This window comes from Camelus dromedarius, chromosome 27 (genome assembly GCF_036321535.1).
Source record: "Camelus dromedarius isolate mCamDro1 chromosome 27, mCamDro1.pat, whole genome shotgun sequence".
In the NCBI taxonomy this organism is placed as follows: Eukaryota; Metazoa; Chordata; class Mammalia; order Artiodactyla; family Camelidae; genus Camelus; species Camelus dromedarius.
The window spans coordinates 22,482,812-22,498,625 of record NC_087462.1 but is presented as its reverse complement, the minus strand read 5'-3'; the positions used below and the strand labels follow the sequence as shown (position 1 = coordinate 22,498,625).

The following is a 15,814-nucleotide window of genomic DNA, read 5'->3' as shown; positions in this document are numbered from 1 at the left end:
AGCCCGCACCGCACTCACCGAACGGCTGAAGCAGGCTGCCGGCAGGTGTGGGATGGTCTCCACACGGGCGCCGAGTGTGACAGGTGAAACGGGGAGTGTGTGCGTGCGCACACCCGTGCACGTGCCCTGGAATCGACACTCGGACTTCCTCCAGGAAGGGCACGTGTGAAAAGGAACTGACTGCTTCCAAGGGGGGAACTGGGGGCTGGGCCAAGAGTGGGAGGAAGACGTCTTTGACTATACGCTCTTTGGGACATTTTGAGTCTTTTCACCTTGGGTACATGTCACCTACTCCAAACCTTACAGCCAAACAGTTTGGCCGGTGGAGCAGGGAGCGGGAAGGGTGTGCTGGGCAGAGGCAACAATAGTAAAGGAAGGGTAGCTGGGAGATCAGGCCACGCTTCGGAGCGGGACCTGGGGGGTCAGGGCTCCAGGCCAGGGCTGGCTCTTGGCCGCTCAACCAGAAGCCCCGTAAGCGTTAAGTCCTCCACTCCAAGCATGTCCCCCTCAGGGCCCTCTCTCCCCGTGGTCACTGCACAGGCTTTGGACTAGGGCTGGTCGGACCTGCCCCTCCAGTGCTTCCCCTGTTGCTGGCATCAGGATGTCAATGCCCGCCACACTCTGCGTGATCTGGCCCCCAGCCTCTCCAGCTGATTCTCAGGGGTGGGGAGACTGTAGCTGCGGATAAAGTGCTAAGAAGTTTGGCCTTAGTTCTTAAGGCAAACAGGAGCCCTGAAGTTTCAGTCAACAGGCTGGAGATTCTGGCAGCAGGCCTGGGAGCCCAGCTGTCCTGAACCCAGTCAGCCATCATTCAATGAGGTTTCTCTGACTCATTAGCTCACGTCCCATGCTATGTCACGACACTCTGGGGCTCTCTGCTGTCTGCACATCCTCTCACTCACGCTTTACCGCAACATCCTGAAGCAAGAGATCTTTTCTTCATTTTATAAATGCAGAAGCCGAGGCTCAGAGAAGTCAAGTTGCCCAGAGTCCCAACATCACCAAATGGGAAAGCCAGGATTTGAACCCAGGTCTGCCTGACTCCAAAAATCCCTGCTCTCAGCCGCTACTGTTTAGCTTTTCCTATGGAGAAAGGACCCACCCTCTGCGATCTTCAGAGGGATGGGATAATTGCCTGGGCATTTGCCGCAGAAAACACTTCCTCATTTGCAGTAGCATTTCAGTGTGCCTTTGATCTTTATGGCTGCAGATGTCTAAGTCCTTCCCTGCAGTGGGCTGGACATTTAGTAAAAGCCTCTTCAGGCAATAAAAAGACTCCTGGTTGAGGCTGCTCATTAGCGAGAAGGGCCCCGGCCCCCTGATGGTCTGAGTGCTGGTCACACCCTTTCGTTTCTCCTGAGCCGCCAGGGGCCCAGAGCCAGGATTGCGCGTCTGTCCTCAAGGGCATGTTGTCCTAAGCACTGCGGCCCCCTCTGCCCAGGCCGAGAGGTGAAGGGACACAAATATCGTCTGGAATTCGGGGCAGCGAAAGAGCCCCATCCATCCCTCAGACGTGCATCGAGCAGCCCAGAATGGGACGGTGGGATCAAAGTGGACATTTTATTATGATGACAGCCATCACTTGGGCATCACGGTGAGGAGGAAGGCAACCAGGACCAGAAGCCAGGACCCTGACCACTTCCGTTTGCCGAGCACCGACAGATAACGTTAATATCTCTGTGGGGCGGAGACTATTATTATTCCCATTTGACAGACAGTGAAACTCAGGTTCAGAGAGGTCAGGTTACTTGTCTGAGGCCACACAACCACAGCAAAGAGGCAGGCAGGGCTTTGAACCAGGCCTGACTCCAGTCTGAGTGCCCATAGCCAACCACCCCATGGACGCGTGAGACCTGCATCCGGTCCAGGTCATCCCCTGACGACGTGTGTGACGGGCTCTTGCTATGGTGTTTTCTTACCAGCGAGAGACCCCACGCCATTGTCCTGGCCTCTGCCAGCGGTTGATGTGGGACCCTGAAGCCACCTCTGGTGACAACAAATTCCCTTGGCTTGTCTAAGAAAGTCTTTATTTTTCCTTCAATTTTTTTTTTGGTTCAGTTAAGGTGAAAAGCACACAGCATACCATCGTTCAGTAGCATCCTGTACGTTCCCCAGGCTGTGCAACCACCATTGCTATCTGGCTTTAAAACGTTTTCATTGCCCCAAAAGGAAACTCCACACCCATAAGGCAGTCACTCCCTCTCCCTGGTCCCTACAACGGGCAACCTGCCTTCTGACTCCATGGACTTATTCTGGACATTGTGGCCACAGAGCCCATGTAAACTGGGAAGGGTGGGACCGAGGGAGGATCCAGCCCCTGCCTCCACTTCATCTAACTACAGGCTCAGCCTACGTATTTGGGAATCACCCTTGACTCTCATCCTTCCTTCATCCCCAGCAGTCAAGCTGTCAGCACGCCTGGTGGATTTTGCCTCTGAAATACACGCATCTCGGATGCGGCCACTTCCCTGGGTTGCTGCCATCCTGGTCCTCAGTCCCAGCCAGTCCAGGCAAGAGGCTCTTGCCGGGCCTTCCCGCTACGTCTTCAAGCCTCACCACCACCCACCTGCTTCTGTCTTCCCCACGCTGGCCCGTTACACCCTCCCCCGGGCTCACAAGGCCCCACGGGACCTGCGCCCCACCTCCTAGACCCTGGAAGCAGCTCCCTTGACCGTCCATCTCATCCCCTCTTGGCACATTTTTTTCTCTTGGCGTTTTTTTGTTTCCCTATTTGTTCACTATTTCTTTCTCCCCGCTGAAAGGTAGGCACCTTTGAGGGCCAGATTCCTTCTGCCTTGTTCCCTGACAGGTGCTTAATGGAAGCTCAAGGAACACTTACTGGACTGACTAGATGCATATCGAAAACAGCTGCCCTAACAGTATAGCATCTTTTTCACGGGGCACTTTGAAAGCACAGGCAAGTTTCTAAGCATCTTACATACTTTTAATCCGCTTAATCTCTCTGCAACAACCCTGTTACATGGTGGCCATTATTTACTTCCATTTTCTAGACGAGGAAATTGAGGTTCATGGTACTTTGTGACTTGGCCAAAGCCCACAGCCCTCAGTGGGTTTGCAAGTGTGGGAAAGGCCTGGGGAGGGGCTTTTCAGGGCAGGCGTTAGACTGGGCCAAATGAAAATTCCGCCTTGTTCTTCTGGGGCAGGTGAGACCCCAGATTGCCAGTGTCTGCAAGGGGGCCCCCAAGGGGCAAAACTGCCAGAAGGCACTGGGCTGGGGATTTGGACCCTGAGTTTGAGTCCCTGGTGTGACTCCGACTTGCTGCGCTACTGCCCACAAGTTTCATACCCCTCGTTTCCTCAGCAGAAAAGTGGGGAGACGGGCTTAGAGTATCTCAAAGATTTCTTCCAGTAAGTATCTTTGTGCACATGTGGAAGGGATGGAAGGGAAGAAATAATGAGCCCCCAAAACAATAAAATAGGAGGGCTCTGGGTAGAGACAAAACTCAGTGATCATCTGGTATTTAGGAACCCTTTCTACGGCATCCCGGAGAGACCGTCATCCCTGATTGCCTTGCATACTTCCAGCGACGGGGGGCTCACTAGCTTACAAATCGTTTGCCTATCAGTCACGGCTATTTAAAACCCTCATGGAGCCCTACATACCCTTTCTTTTGGAGACGGACCCCACTGTGTAATAAGTGCATTGTAATATGTGCACCTTCCACAGACATAGAATTTATATTCAGCTGTTTAGTATAATGAGCTGCCACTGACTAGCTGTCATAGATTATCAATTAAACAATCATTACTTGCAGTTTTGTGGGGTTTTTGTGTATTAGATCCAGTATTTTGTGTGTGTGTGTGTGGGGTGGTCTACGTGAGTCTGCAGATGTTTCTGTAGGCTCCTGAAAAGCTCTGAAGCCCCAGAGAACAAATCTAAGTCCCTTTCCCCAGGCAGCCCAACAGAGCCCCTTGTTTTCCTGAGTTTTTGCTTCTCTGTGATAAAAAAAGCCCTCCGGCCCTCCAGCTGGACACGTGACCACCATCATCGTCATCACAGTCATCATCACCGCCACTGCCCTCATCATAGTCACTGCCTTTGTCATCACCACTGTCGTCACCACTGCTACCACAGCATCAGCACCACCATCAGGACCACTTCCACCACTATCAGCCCCACCATCACCACCACCGCCAGCATCAGCGCCACCATCACCACCACCGCCAGCATCAGCGCCACCATCAGCAGCTGCGGCCACACGAGCTGGGCACCAGAACGCCCCCTCCAGCACTGTCTTCTTCCTCTCTGCCCTTCTCTCCCCACCCCTCACTCCAGGAAGGTGTTGCCCTTCCAGCAGGGAACAACTTGCTCCTACAAAGCAAAAGTCCTGCAGCCAGCTGGGTCACCTTAAAGATATCAACAGCAAACAGCTAAGGCTTGCCAGGAACATGTACACACACCGGTTATCTTATGCAGTCCCCTCCGCCCTCCCCCACTTTCCACAGCCCCTCCACATGCCCATTACCTCATCTCGCGTCCTGCAGGAGCGCTCTGTGAAGCCGTCATGGCAGTCACTATCACTCCCCTCTGCAAAGGTGTCACAGAGAGGCCGAACGCCTGGGCCGAGGCCACACAGCTGGGCAGAGGCCGGGAGCAGCCCTCTCAGTTTCTACTTCCCAACAGCGCCCCGTGTCCTCAGCTTCCCGTGTTTCCCAAACCTCATGAGTTCCTGTACCACCTCCAGGATGTTTGCCAAACCCACAAAATACAACTTCCATTTTGCATTTTAACATTTTTCTTTAAAGTGATGGAGTTACTCGCCAAAGGAATTGTTTTCTCATGACAATAACCGCCAGGATCACTTTCCCTCAAATCGGTTACTCTGAAGATAAATGCAGTGGAAGTGAGAGCGATGTGGTGCAGCTGCTGCCCGAAAAGCCAGCCTAACCCTCTCCTTGTTAGAAAGGCAGACCTGCCTGTGCTACAAAGGTGTTAAAGATAGATTAGCACCTAACTGATACTTCCTTTGACACAAAGAGGAGAGTTTGAAGGAGAACCGAAAAAGGAATCCGTTCACTGGTAATACTGGATGTTTGCTATCATCTGAACAACTGACCACCCACGTCCGCCTCAGGACCCCCACACCGTGTGGTGGAAAGGAGCCAGGAGCCTGAGACTCAGTTCTCCCATCTGCAAATGGGCATAAAACGGCAGCGTGCACTGCTGGGGGGATGAAAGGTGAAGACAGGGGGATGGCGCTAGAGGCCCGATGGCTCCCGGGTAAACGCCCCTCCTCTCCCCACGCCCATCCTCTGCTCTTCTTTGGGAAGTGCTGGACTTCCAATTCCGCCTCGCCGAGGGAAGGCATCCAAGTAAACACATCTTCATTTGGAAGAGTCTGAGCACAGGGCGGCTGCACTACACCGTCTGTGAGCCACCTGGGAACGTGTTTGGGTCCCAAGGCTTCTCCTCCGAGCCCGCCCCTCACACCACCCGCATCTCAGCCTCCAGACCCCTGATGAAAATAAGGTCTTCCCCAGCAGCGGGTTCTAATCCCAGCTCTGCTACTTCCCAGGGAGGCGATGTGAGCCAGAGGGCTTTGCTTTGAGCCGTAATTTCCCTTCCTGCGAAACAGGGGTACTAATTCCAACCACATGAGCGTGTCCAGAGGCTCGTGGGGGTTAGAAGCAAGGGGATTCTGGAATCAGCCTCCCAGGTCACATTCTGGCCCCACTGCCTCTCTCTGAACAACTTGGAGCCTTGCTGCCTCAGATTCCTCACCTGGCAGGATGGGAATAACAGTCCTCGCATCGTCTGACTGCTGTGAGGAATCACGGGGCAAACGTATGATGTGCGTGAAGCCCCAGCACTTACTAATCGCTCAGCCGGTGTGATTGCTCTACGGGTCGGACACACAAGCGCTTGGTATGATGCTTGACCCAGAACCTGCCTTCCTCCAGCTGCCCACTGGCCTCCTGGTCCCTTCACCTGCCAAGCCCCCACCCGTGTCCTCTCTTTGAACTATGCTCTCCCAACACCGCCCCCAACCCGGGTCCCAGCCCTGGGGGACCAGCTACTCATGGCAACTCAGCTGCTGGTCCAGATGCCAGGCTCTCTGAAGATGCTCACTCAACTCAATTCCAAATACATACAAAACGGTAGGTTTAACTGTATTATTTACGGCCGGTGGATATTGCAAATGACTTTTATATGTTCGAAATTGGAAGGATGGCTGAGTCGATTACGCCATAAATGGAATTACTCTAGCTGTTACTATCACATTTTGGAAACTATGAAATAAAAAGGGAAAATGCTTATATTGAGGTAATAAAATAGCAGGGTTCCGATTGTATATAGAGGAGGACTGAAACTATGAACTCCTACCCTGTCAGCCTCCTGGGGAGAAAAACAGCTACAATTTATGCCCACAGGGGCAGACTGGAGGGTACCAGTGGTTTTCTTTGGATAGAGAAACAATGATTTATTACTGTCTTCCTCCACATTTCCTTATTCAAAATTTTCTTATGGAGAATTAATTCTCCAGGCACTATACAACAACATAAAATGCAGACATGTGTATCATACACTCACTTATGCCCAAGGCATATATGTGTTTGCCTAAGTGTATCTGTTTTTGCATAAAGAAAATCTGAAAGGATACGTCACAACAAAATAAAAAAAAAACCTGACCCCCTCCTTTGGGCAGAGGATGGGGCAGACGGGGCCAGCGTGCAGGGGCCTCTCCCCATGCACTTCTGTATATGGTACTTCTGAACCACATCAGTGTTTTATCTAATCAAAAAGTGGAAAGAAAAGACATAACTATGTAATAAACATTTATAAAAAAGGCGCTATTTCTCCAAATGGGGACATCGGTTAAGCGTGCTCTTAAAAAAAAGGAATCTCTGCTGGGAATGAATCAGGGGTGAATCAGGTCAGCTGGGGTCTTAACCGGGGACTTGACTGAGCCTGCCAGTGTGCACTGTGCCCCAAAGAGGCAGGGCTTCCAACAAGCCAAATAAGGTCCCAGAACCTCCACTGTCCCGCACCCCCGGCCCTATTTTTCCGATAGAGCTTCCCCTGAGAATGCTGCTGCCAGGACCAGTTTAGGGAACACAGAGCAAGGACCAGGCTCCAGGACAGAGAACGCTAGGAGGCTGGTGCTGCCTCCCAGGTCTGAGCGCCTCCTGACCCAGGCAGGCTGTGTGTGAACCATCTCCACCCTCTGTGGGAACTGTGGGGGTGCAGGCATGGTGACCCACAGAGAGGATGCATGCCCGGGCCAGAGGGGTGGCCACTGTGGTCACTGTGTCCTCAGTGCCACCAGATCACCACATTCTTCGAGAAAGTCTGGAAATCTGCATTTTAAGTGAATTCTTCTGGCTTTAAAACAAAATATCCAAGATTTTCAATGAAATCTCATTTTTAAATGTTGGCTCTTTCGTTTGTTTGTTTGTTTGTTTGTTTGTTTTAAATGTCGTATGTGGAAGCCCTCTACCAGCTGCCATCTATGACCTCAGCACGTTCCTGGTGGTCTCAGAGAGCAAGGTCAGCCCCTGAGATTTACTTGCTTTTCTAACCATCCTCCCACTTTTCATTATGGCTTTGAGAATTTTGCCCCAGTTTGCATCAAACGAATTGATCCATGGGCTCAGGGGAGTCTGCCTTCCTCCTGGTTGAAAATTAGGCTGACATTTATCCATCTTTGCCCTGGGAGTGTGGAAAGGGGTCCAGGAGAGGACTGATTGACCCTAGTGGTGGGCTTTCCCGTGGGTACCGAGTGCTCCGTGTCTGGCAGTGACGTCAGCGATGCTGTAGCTGGGACTCCTGCTCTGGGCTCTAACTGTCCTCTGATGTCACAATCTCTGCCCGTCTTGCCTTCTCCAGACTCCGTTTCCCCTCCTCTCCACCCATCACGCCCTCTGTGCTCCGGCCACCCAGAAAGCCTCACCTTCCTCTAACTTTCCACATTCTTGCCCCTTCGAGCCTTTGCACATCCCAATCCCTGGGTCTGGATCATCCTCTCCTGCCACCTCTATCCTCCGTCTCTCAGCCACCTGGAAGATGTCACACTCAAACGCCAGCTCCCACAGCTCCTGTGCCTCCTTGTCGTAGCCGGGACCCCAGGAGGCTGGCATCAGCTCTTCTGGTGTGGTTCATTATTTAGACTCCCCTGTCTCCTTCATGTGCTTTTACTTCCCAGACAGCTTTTGAATCTGTTCCCTTCTCTCCAGCTGCAGCATTCCAGCCTCCCCTATCGCTGCTTCCCTGGACTGGGCCAGAACACGGACATCCTGACTAGGGCCCTGGTCTCCCGCCCTCTCCTCAGCCCCACCTGCCTCGGCACTGTCTGGAGAAAGGACATTCTAGAAAGGGCAACCTGATCACCTCCATCCTTAGCCTAAAATCCTTGCATGGCTCCCACCGCCTACGGGACAAAGTCCAAACTCCTCAGCTTGCCCTTGCAAGCTTTCCATGATCTGGGCCCCCAGGAATCGAATCCTCTCTTACCTCCTTCCCCTGTCCCTGGCCCCTCAGGCAAAACCTAGTGGTTCTGAATGCCCTGAGCACACCTGGAGGCTTTGCAGTTCTGGGTCTCTGCCCACCTCCTTCTCCATCTGAAATACCCCAACACTCTTTGTCTACCTGCTCCGTCTCATCCACCTCCATACCCAGCTCTGTGAATCCTTCCCTGATTCTCCCTGGGGCAACGTGTACTTGACTTTTTGAGATTTGCTCATGGCTTTAGGGCTGTACCTGTCCCACTGTTGCAAGTGTCTGCCTTCGCCACTACACCCAAATCTTTTGGCAGGTGTCACATTTATCCATCTCTGTGTCTTCACTACACTGCCCAGGACTAGGCACAAGTGGGCTCCTGGGAAGAGTTTGTTGAGTGACTGAGTGAGGGACTGAATGGCTCTATAGTGCTCAGAGAGGGTTTGAAGCTTAGAAGATTATTCTCACAGGAGAAGTGGGTGATGCCAGAGCTACAAATGGCCAAAGAGTCCAGTCTTTGCTGAAGCTGCTGACAATTCTTCCTGCTGTTGCTGGAGGCTGGGCGCCAGGTCAAGGCTGCCACGTGCTCCTGGAGACCGTCCCCACGGGGCTGGCACTCATCAGCCATGCCGCCTGCTCCGAGCCATGACCAACTTGGCTCCAGCCACATTTCTCTCACTGCTGCGGTGCCAGACCTGAGCCCTCTTGGCAGCACTGTCACAGGGAAGCCGATATCAAAGAAGGGCAAAGTTGAAAAGCCCCTACAAAATCAGACTATGCTCCCAGTCTGGTTTTCAGGTGGCGCAGCTGGGGCCCTGAGAGGGGCAGCTGCTTGCCTGAGGCCACACAGGAGACCAGTTCATCTGGATCTTATCAGATCATAAAAAGAATGATCAAAAGAAACCTTGAGATGTATTAGAAAGGGCCTGGGAATAAGAGGAGGCTCTTGAACTGAGAGAACAGGGAAGACCATTCTGAGGCTGTCCCCAGAGCTCCCTGGTGATGCAGGCAGAGGAACCAGCCTGGCAAGGGACTTGCAACGGGCCCAGCTTGCTGCTTGGAGGCCAGGGTGGCCAGAGCAGTGAGCGAGGGGAGATGCAGTCAAAAGCCGGGACATGACCCAGGCGTGTGGGGCTTATATACCTCTGCAGGCTTTGCCCTTCAGTCTCAGTAAGGGAAGGATGCAACCACGTGTTAAAAGATGACTGATCTGCAAACAAGATACACAAGTGGCCAACAAGCACCCACAAAGATGTTCAAATTCATTAGCCATCAGCGGAATGCAAATCAAAACCACTGTGATACCATTTCACACCCACCAGGATGGCTAGAATCCAAAAGTCAGCTCATAAGCATGGGTGAGGATGTGGAGAAACTGGAATCGGCAGACACTGCTGCTGATGGGAATGTTAAATGATGCGGCTGCTTTGGAAAACACTCTGATGGTTCCTCAAACGATTAAATGCAGTATTACCATGTGACCCAGTAATTTGACTTTTAGGTATATACCCCAAAGAAGTGAAAGTTTATGTCCTCATAAAATCCTGGACACAAATGTTCAGAACAATATCATTCATAAGAGCCAAAAAATACCCAACCCCAACACCCATCAACTGATGAATGGATAAACAAAATGTGCTCTACGAATAACGGAATATTATTTCAGCCATAAAAAGGAATGAAATACAGACACGCGCTACAACATCGAAGAACCTGGAAGACAGGATGCCAAGCGAAATAAGCCAGTCACAAAAGGCCAGACACTGTGTGATTCCATTGGCATGAGATGGCAAGCATGTCTACAGAGACAGAAGACCGGCCAGTGGCTGGGTGGGACTGAGGGAGTGACAGCCAATACGTACAGTTTCTTCTTGGGCAGATGAAAATGTTCTGGACTTAGGTAGCAGCGATGGTTACACAACTCTCTGAATAGACCAAAAGCAACTGACCAAATATTTTTTTTTTCAGTTCTACTGTTATTTATTTTTTTTAATGTTTTTGGAAAAAAATATAATTTTTTAAACAATAGTTTCAACTTAAATACTATTCATACTGAACACGAATAGCAGCTTAGCACACCCAAATATGAAGTTTAAGAAGCCAGGACTATTCCAGCTTTGTTAAAAGAAAAGTTGTGCGGTAGACTAGTGCACGTGATGGCTAACAAAGCAGGGAAAAGCACCGCTCAAATCGTGTTACGGTTTCTTGGTCCATTTGTATCACGGGTTGGTCAAATGTTAGGCTTAACACAGGTAGGGTTATGATGCGGTGACTCCTTAGAAGAGGGTGCAATGGGTAAACGGGTGAATTTTATGGCATGGGAGTTGTATGTCTATAAAGCTTTTATGTTTTTTAAAAAAAGAGACCGTTCTGGTTGGTGGCTGGTGACGAGGGCAGAGCAGCAGCAGGGAAGTCAGAGGGCTAGCAGTGCAATCACAGGCTGAAAGGAGGTACCTAGCAAATGTCTCTGGATGCCTTGGGCAGGCTGATCCCGATTCAGGAATGCCCTTCTCTTCTGACCCAGGGTTTCTCAGCTCAGTCCTGGTGACGTTTTGGACAGGTTAATTAATTCTTCATTGTGGATGCCATCCTGTGCATGGTGGGGTTCTTAGCAGCATCCCTGCCTTCTACCCACGAGACGTCCGCACGTGCCCTGCCCCCCACCCCAGTTGTGCCAATCAAAAACATCTCCAGACATTGACAAATGTCCCCTGGGGAACCAAACTGTCTCCAGTTGAGAACCACTGCTCAGACCTCTCTTGCTCACCTGATGAAATCCTGCTTAACCTTCCAGAACCATTTCAGATGCCATCTCTTCTGGGGGAACCTTATCGCTTTGTCTTCTCAAGTTTCTGAAAGAACCCCCCCACCATCGAAGCCCTGCGGACACCGTTTACATGTCGCTCCCCCTCACACCTGGGTAGGGGAGGCACCTTATATACCTTCGGGTCTCCAGCATTCAGCACAAAGCCTGGCACTTTGGAGGTCCCTGCTGAATCCTTTCCTCCCCTGTGCCGTGCAGAGATGCATCACTCCCCCCAGGGTTTCTGTGATACGTGCTGCAAAGTCAGCCAGTGGACTCTGTTGACCCTTCCTGACTCTGGTTAGGAGGACAGGCTTTGAGTTTAGACGGCTTGTGCTTACATCCTGTGTGATGCTGGGCGAGTGGCTGGTGGGATCTGACTCCTGGGTTCTTCTCTGTACAATGGGGTATTGATTGTAGCCACCTCAAAGGGGCCACCAGGAGCACACAGTAAGAGCATAAACAATGTCAGATATTCATGGTATCGATAATTTGGCACTCCTTCTTCCTTCTAAGGTGCCTGCCAGGCCTCAACACAGAGGTGTCCCTATTACTGACAAGCATCGATGCACCAGCCCTGTCCTGGCTGCTGGGAGGAGGTGGTGGGAGTGCGAGTGGGAGTGGGAGTGGGAGTGGGTGGGTTCTATTGCCATTAGAAGCCAGACGGGTCTGTGTCTGCTAATTATGACAGTACATGCCCATTGCATACAATCTGGAAAGTTCAGAAATTATAAAGAGGGCATAAATCTCCCCCTGGCAAACGTCGTGAACACTCTTTGACTTATTTCCTTCCAGTCTTTTTTCTAAGTGCTTGCCACCAATTTGAGACCGTGCCATATACATGCATATGCATAAGTGTGTCTGCATTCATTATAACTGTCCACTTTTAGTAGCACACGGTCATCCCATGATTTACTTAATCAATCCCCAATTGTTGGACATTTAGGAGCTCTCTGACTGTGGATGACTATTTCCATTTGAAAGAACCTTGCTCAGACTCCCATCATTTCCTTTGGATGTCCTCCACTTCTTTGAAAACATTTTTGGCAAAGGAACCTCTCCAGCCTGCCGGGACGCCCATCTTCCCATAGCAGGACGCTCACTTTCCCATCCCCGGAGATTTCCTCCCCAAGCTGAGCTAAATCCTTGGGCTCGGGACTTAATCCTGTTTCTCCTTCTCCGGGGCATTAGTGGAGATGGACCACAGCTGGCTCTGCTTTCTGCTCAGACACATCAGCCAGGAGGGTCTGTTCTGTTAGTCATCAGGGGAGGATGCAGAAGGACAAGTGCCCTTGAAGGCCAAGGAAGCAGCCGAGGCTGGGGTTAACGGAGGCGAGGTGAGCCGGGACATGGTGGCAGAGGTGGGAAGGGAGGTTGGTGGGCTGGAATGAGTCAGCCCGGCATCTGCTTCCTTGGTATTGAGTAGTGACCTTCCTTCCTTCCAGACCCCCTGCCATGTGGTCAAGGCACCCCGACCCCGCTGCCCATCTTCAGAATCACTTTCTCCAGTGATGGTGTCGCAGCTCCTTCTGTTACGTATTTAACAAGAAACAGTCATCAAGAAACCAGCTAACTAGACCCCAGGCCTCATGCCGGACACCATCCACAGCCATATTTTGGAGGTGGTTTGGTATCAGTAGAAACACTCCAGAGTCAGATGGAACTAGGGCCAATCCCTGGGCAGGCACTTCCCACCAGTGTGACTCTGTGGAAATCACGGACTCCTGTGGGTCTTGGTTTTTGTTTGTAAATTGGGGTTTAATGGCATTTCCATGATGATTCTGATCGCTATGGTTGATGGCTATCACCAATACTGTATACATAACACACCGAGTACCAGGCCTGCACGGGGCAGGTGCTGGAGAAATATTCTTTCCTTGTTTTGTTCGATTCTCCTCATGTCTCAGGGTCAGAGGTGTCAATAAATGTAATCTATCTAATAGTCTTTCATAACCTCAAGCAACAGCAATCTCATGAATAAGGAGTAGCTCTTAACTTTCTATTACAAACTGGGAAACTGAGGCTTGGAGAGGTTCCGCCAGGAGTCTTCATGAGGACATAAGCTGTCATCTTAACAGATTTCATGTCTAAAAGAACCATCAGGATGTGTGTCTGGGCTGGGGGGTGGGGCTCTTGGGCCCCCCAGATTCACTGGGCCCTGATTCGTGCCCAGCTGAGCCACTGACCATCTCTGGCAAAGTAGACCAGAGAGGACCTGCCACATACAAACGAGTTTCCAGAAGGTAACCAGCTCCAGGACTCTGGTCACCCCGAGTGGGGTGTAACAGCCGCCCTTCGGGAATACCACAACCCGCAGTACTTTCCTGTCTAACCTCATTATCCTCACAGCCATCGCAAAGGCAGCGTTAGCAGGCCCCCTTTCCTGGGGGAGGAAACTGAGGCTCCCATGCTCAAGGTCAACAGCGCTACTTAAGCGGCAGAACTGGGTTTCCCAGCCTCCAAGCCTGGACCACTTGCCTGGCTCATCCCAGAGCCTCGCTCTCCAGATGCTCGGGAAAGACTCCCGCCTGGCCGAGGGCTGCCGGGTCCTCGCTCCCAAGCATCCGGGCAGGCGGAGGCGGCAGCCCAGGAGGACCGAGGCTCCCTGAGGAGCTGGGAGCCCCCTCCCCGCCAGCCCTCGGCCCTTCTCCGGCTTTCCTTAAGCAGAAAGTCGTTCCATGCTCCCACAGACACACCACCCTGAGAAAGCGCCAGCGCCCAGACCCAGGGACAAAACAGGGGCTGTTTCGGCGAAAGTGGATTTTCCAAATCCACCCCCACGGGGGCAGAGGGGACCTCCACCCGACCCCACGCCCGAGCACCACGGCGGACGGAGCAGGGCTGCATCCCAGGGTGCGGGCACCACCCCCGCGGGTCACAGAAAGAGAGTGAGGTTCGCCGGCGGCGGGACTCGCCCAAGGTCAGGCACAGCCAGCGCACAGCGGGGTCAGGGCTGGATCCCAGGGTCAGGGTCACGACCGCCGCGGGGAACCGGGAGCAGCCGCCCGGGGCGGCCCAGCCGGCGGCCGCCGGTGGACCCCATCCCGAGCCCGGGCCCCGCGGGGCGGAGGCCGCGTTACCTGGAGCTGCTGCGGCGGCCGCGGTGGCTCCGCTCGGGCTCGCCTTCGTCCTGCGCCCGCGCCGGCTCGGCCCCGGGCAGGGATGCAGCGGGCGGCGCGCCCCGCCCGCGCCCTGCGCCTCGCACCCACTTCCTCGTCTCCGCCCCCAACTCGCTCCTCCTGGCTCCCAACAGCTCCTTCCCTTCCTTCTCTCTCCAAGTCTTTCTCTCCCTCCTCGCCCTCCCTCTCCCTCTCTCCTCTCTCCCCCCCGCGCTCCGTGCGCGGCGCGCACACACTCACACTCCCTCTCCGCACTCTCTCCCACAGTCTCCTACACTTTCTTTTTCTTTCTCCTGGACCTTCTTTCCCTCTCTCTCTCTGGCTCTAACACTTCCTCATTTGACTCTCTTTCGGTCACACTGCCTTCTCTTTCTCTCGCTTCCCTCCCCCCCCACCCCGCCCACTGCCCCCACTGCCTGGCCTGGGACCCAGATGTGGGTAACTGGCTGAGTGGAAGGGGACTTCCAGCTGTGGCCCAACACCGCTTCCACGCACAACTGGAGGGCCTGCCCAGGGAGGGCTAGACCCACGGGATCAGGTGGCACTCCTTACCTGGGTGTCCAGCTCCCAGCCACCTGGGATCAAGCTAGACAGGGAGAAAGAACTGGTTTCAAAGTGACTGTCTGGACAATTCTGGGATCTGTGTCTGGAAACAGAGGGCCGGATGCTCAAGGGTCCAGAAAAATCATTGAGTTCAGAGTTATTAATTCTCAAAAAAAGATCGGTGGAGCTTCAGAAAACCCCAGAATGGATTTGTTCTACTTGACAGCAGAAGAGAGAGAGAAGAGGTAGGGAGGGGAGTTTTGGGAAAAGGGGCTCTTTGAGTAAGAAAAATTATGCCCACCTTCCAGATGAGAAAAAAGAGGCTCAGATGGGAGAACTTACCTCTTAAATGTCAAGATGTCAAGGCTACTGTGCTAACCACGCAGACCTCAGTGTGGGGAGCCTAGGTAGGCAGGATGGCCAAGGGCATTGTGCCAGGCTGGGGTTGCTAACCCAGTGCAGGAGAGGTAGGCAGTCAGATGGGCTGCCCCTGATTCCCCGGGGAACCTGATACATGGAGGGAAGTTTCTGCAGAAACTTGACAAAGGAGAGGGAAAGATAGCTGGTTCCACTGAGTGTAAGGTTCAGGCGTGTGCTGCTGCTGATTGACACACCACCTCGAGTCATTTTGTCTCTGTGGGCTCCTCTGTGCTATCCATGTTCTGACATGCAGAGACCAACGTCACAGTCCCCTAGAGCTCTGAGGTTACAGCCTCTGGGGGAGGCTGTTGGAGGCAGTGCATCCAAGTCACCAGCATCCTGGAAACACAGAGCCTCCAAGCTCATCTCACAGACTGCTCTGGCTCTCCAGCAATTCACAAATCAGCATAGGTCATCTCAGGAAAGTATAAATCAGATCACACCTGCCTACTCCTCTGCTGAAAACCCTCC

At 52.7% G+C, this 15,814-nt stretch overlaps 1 protein-coding gene across 3 annotated transcripts in view; it reads right to left on the bottom strand.

Moving 5' to 3' along the window:
* Positions 1-14,725, bottom strand: part of HRH2 (histamine receptor H2) — a 45,266-nt gene extending 30,541 nt beyond the window's left edge. For 2 of the 3 annotated variants that reach the window (XM_031437830.2, XM_031437829.2), the window contains exon 1: positions 14,342-14,723. The gene's annotated coding sequence lies outside the window, so the exon portion shown is untranslated. Of the gene's footprint in view, positions 1-14,341 lie in introns of all 3 variants that reach the window. The other variant, XR_004131992.2, reaches the window with a different exon arrangement.
* Between the last annotated feature and the right edge of the window lie 1,089 nt (positions 14,726-15,814).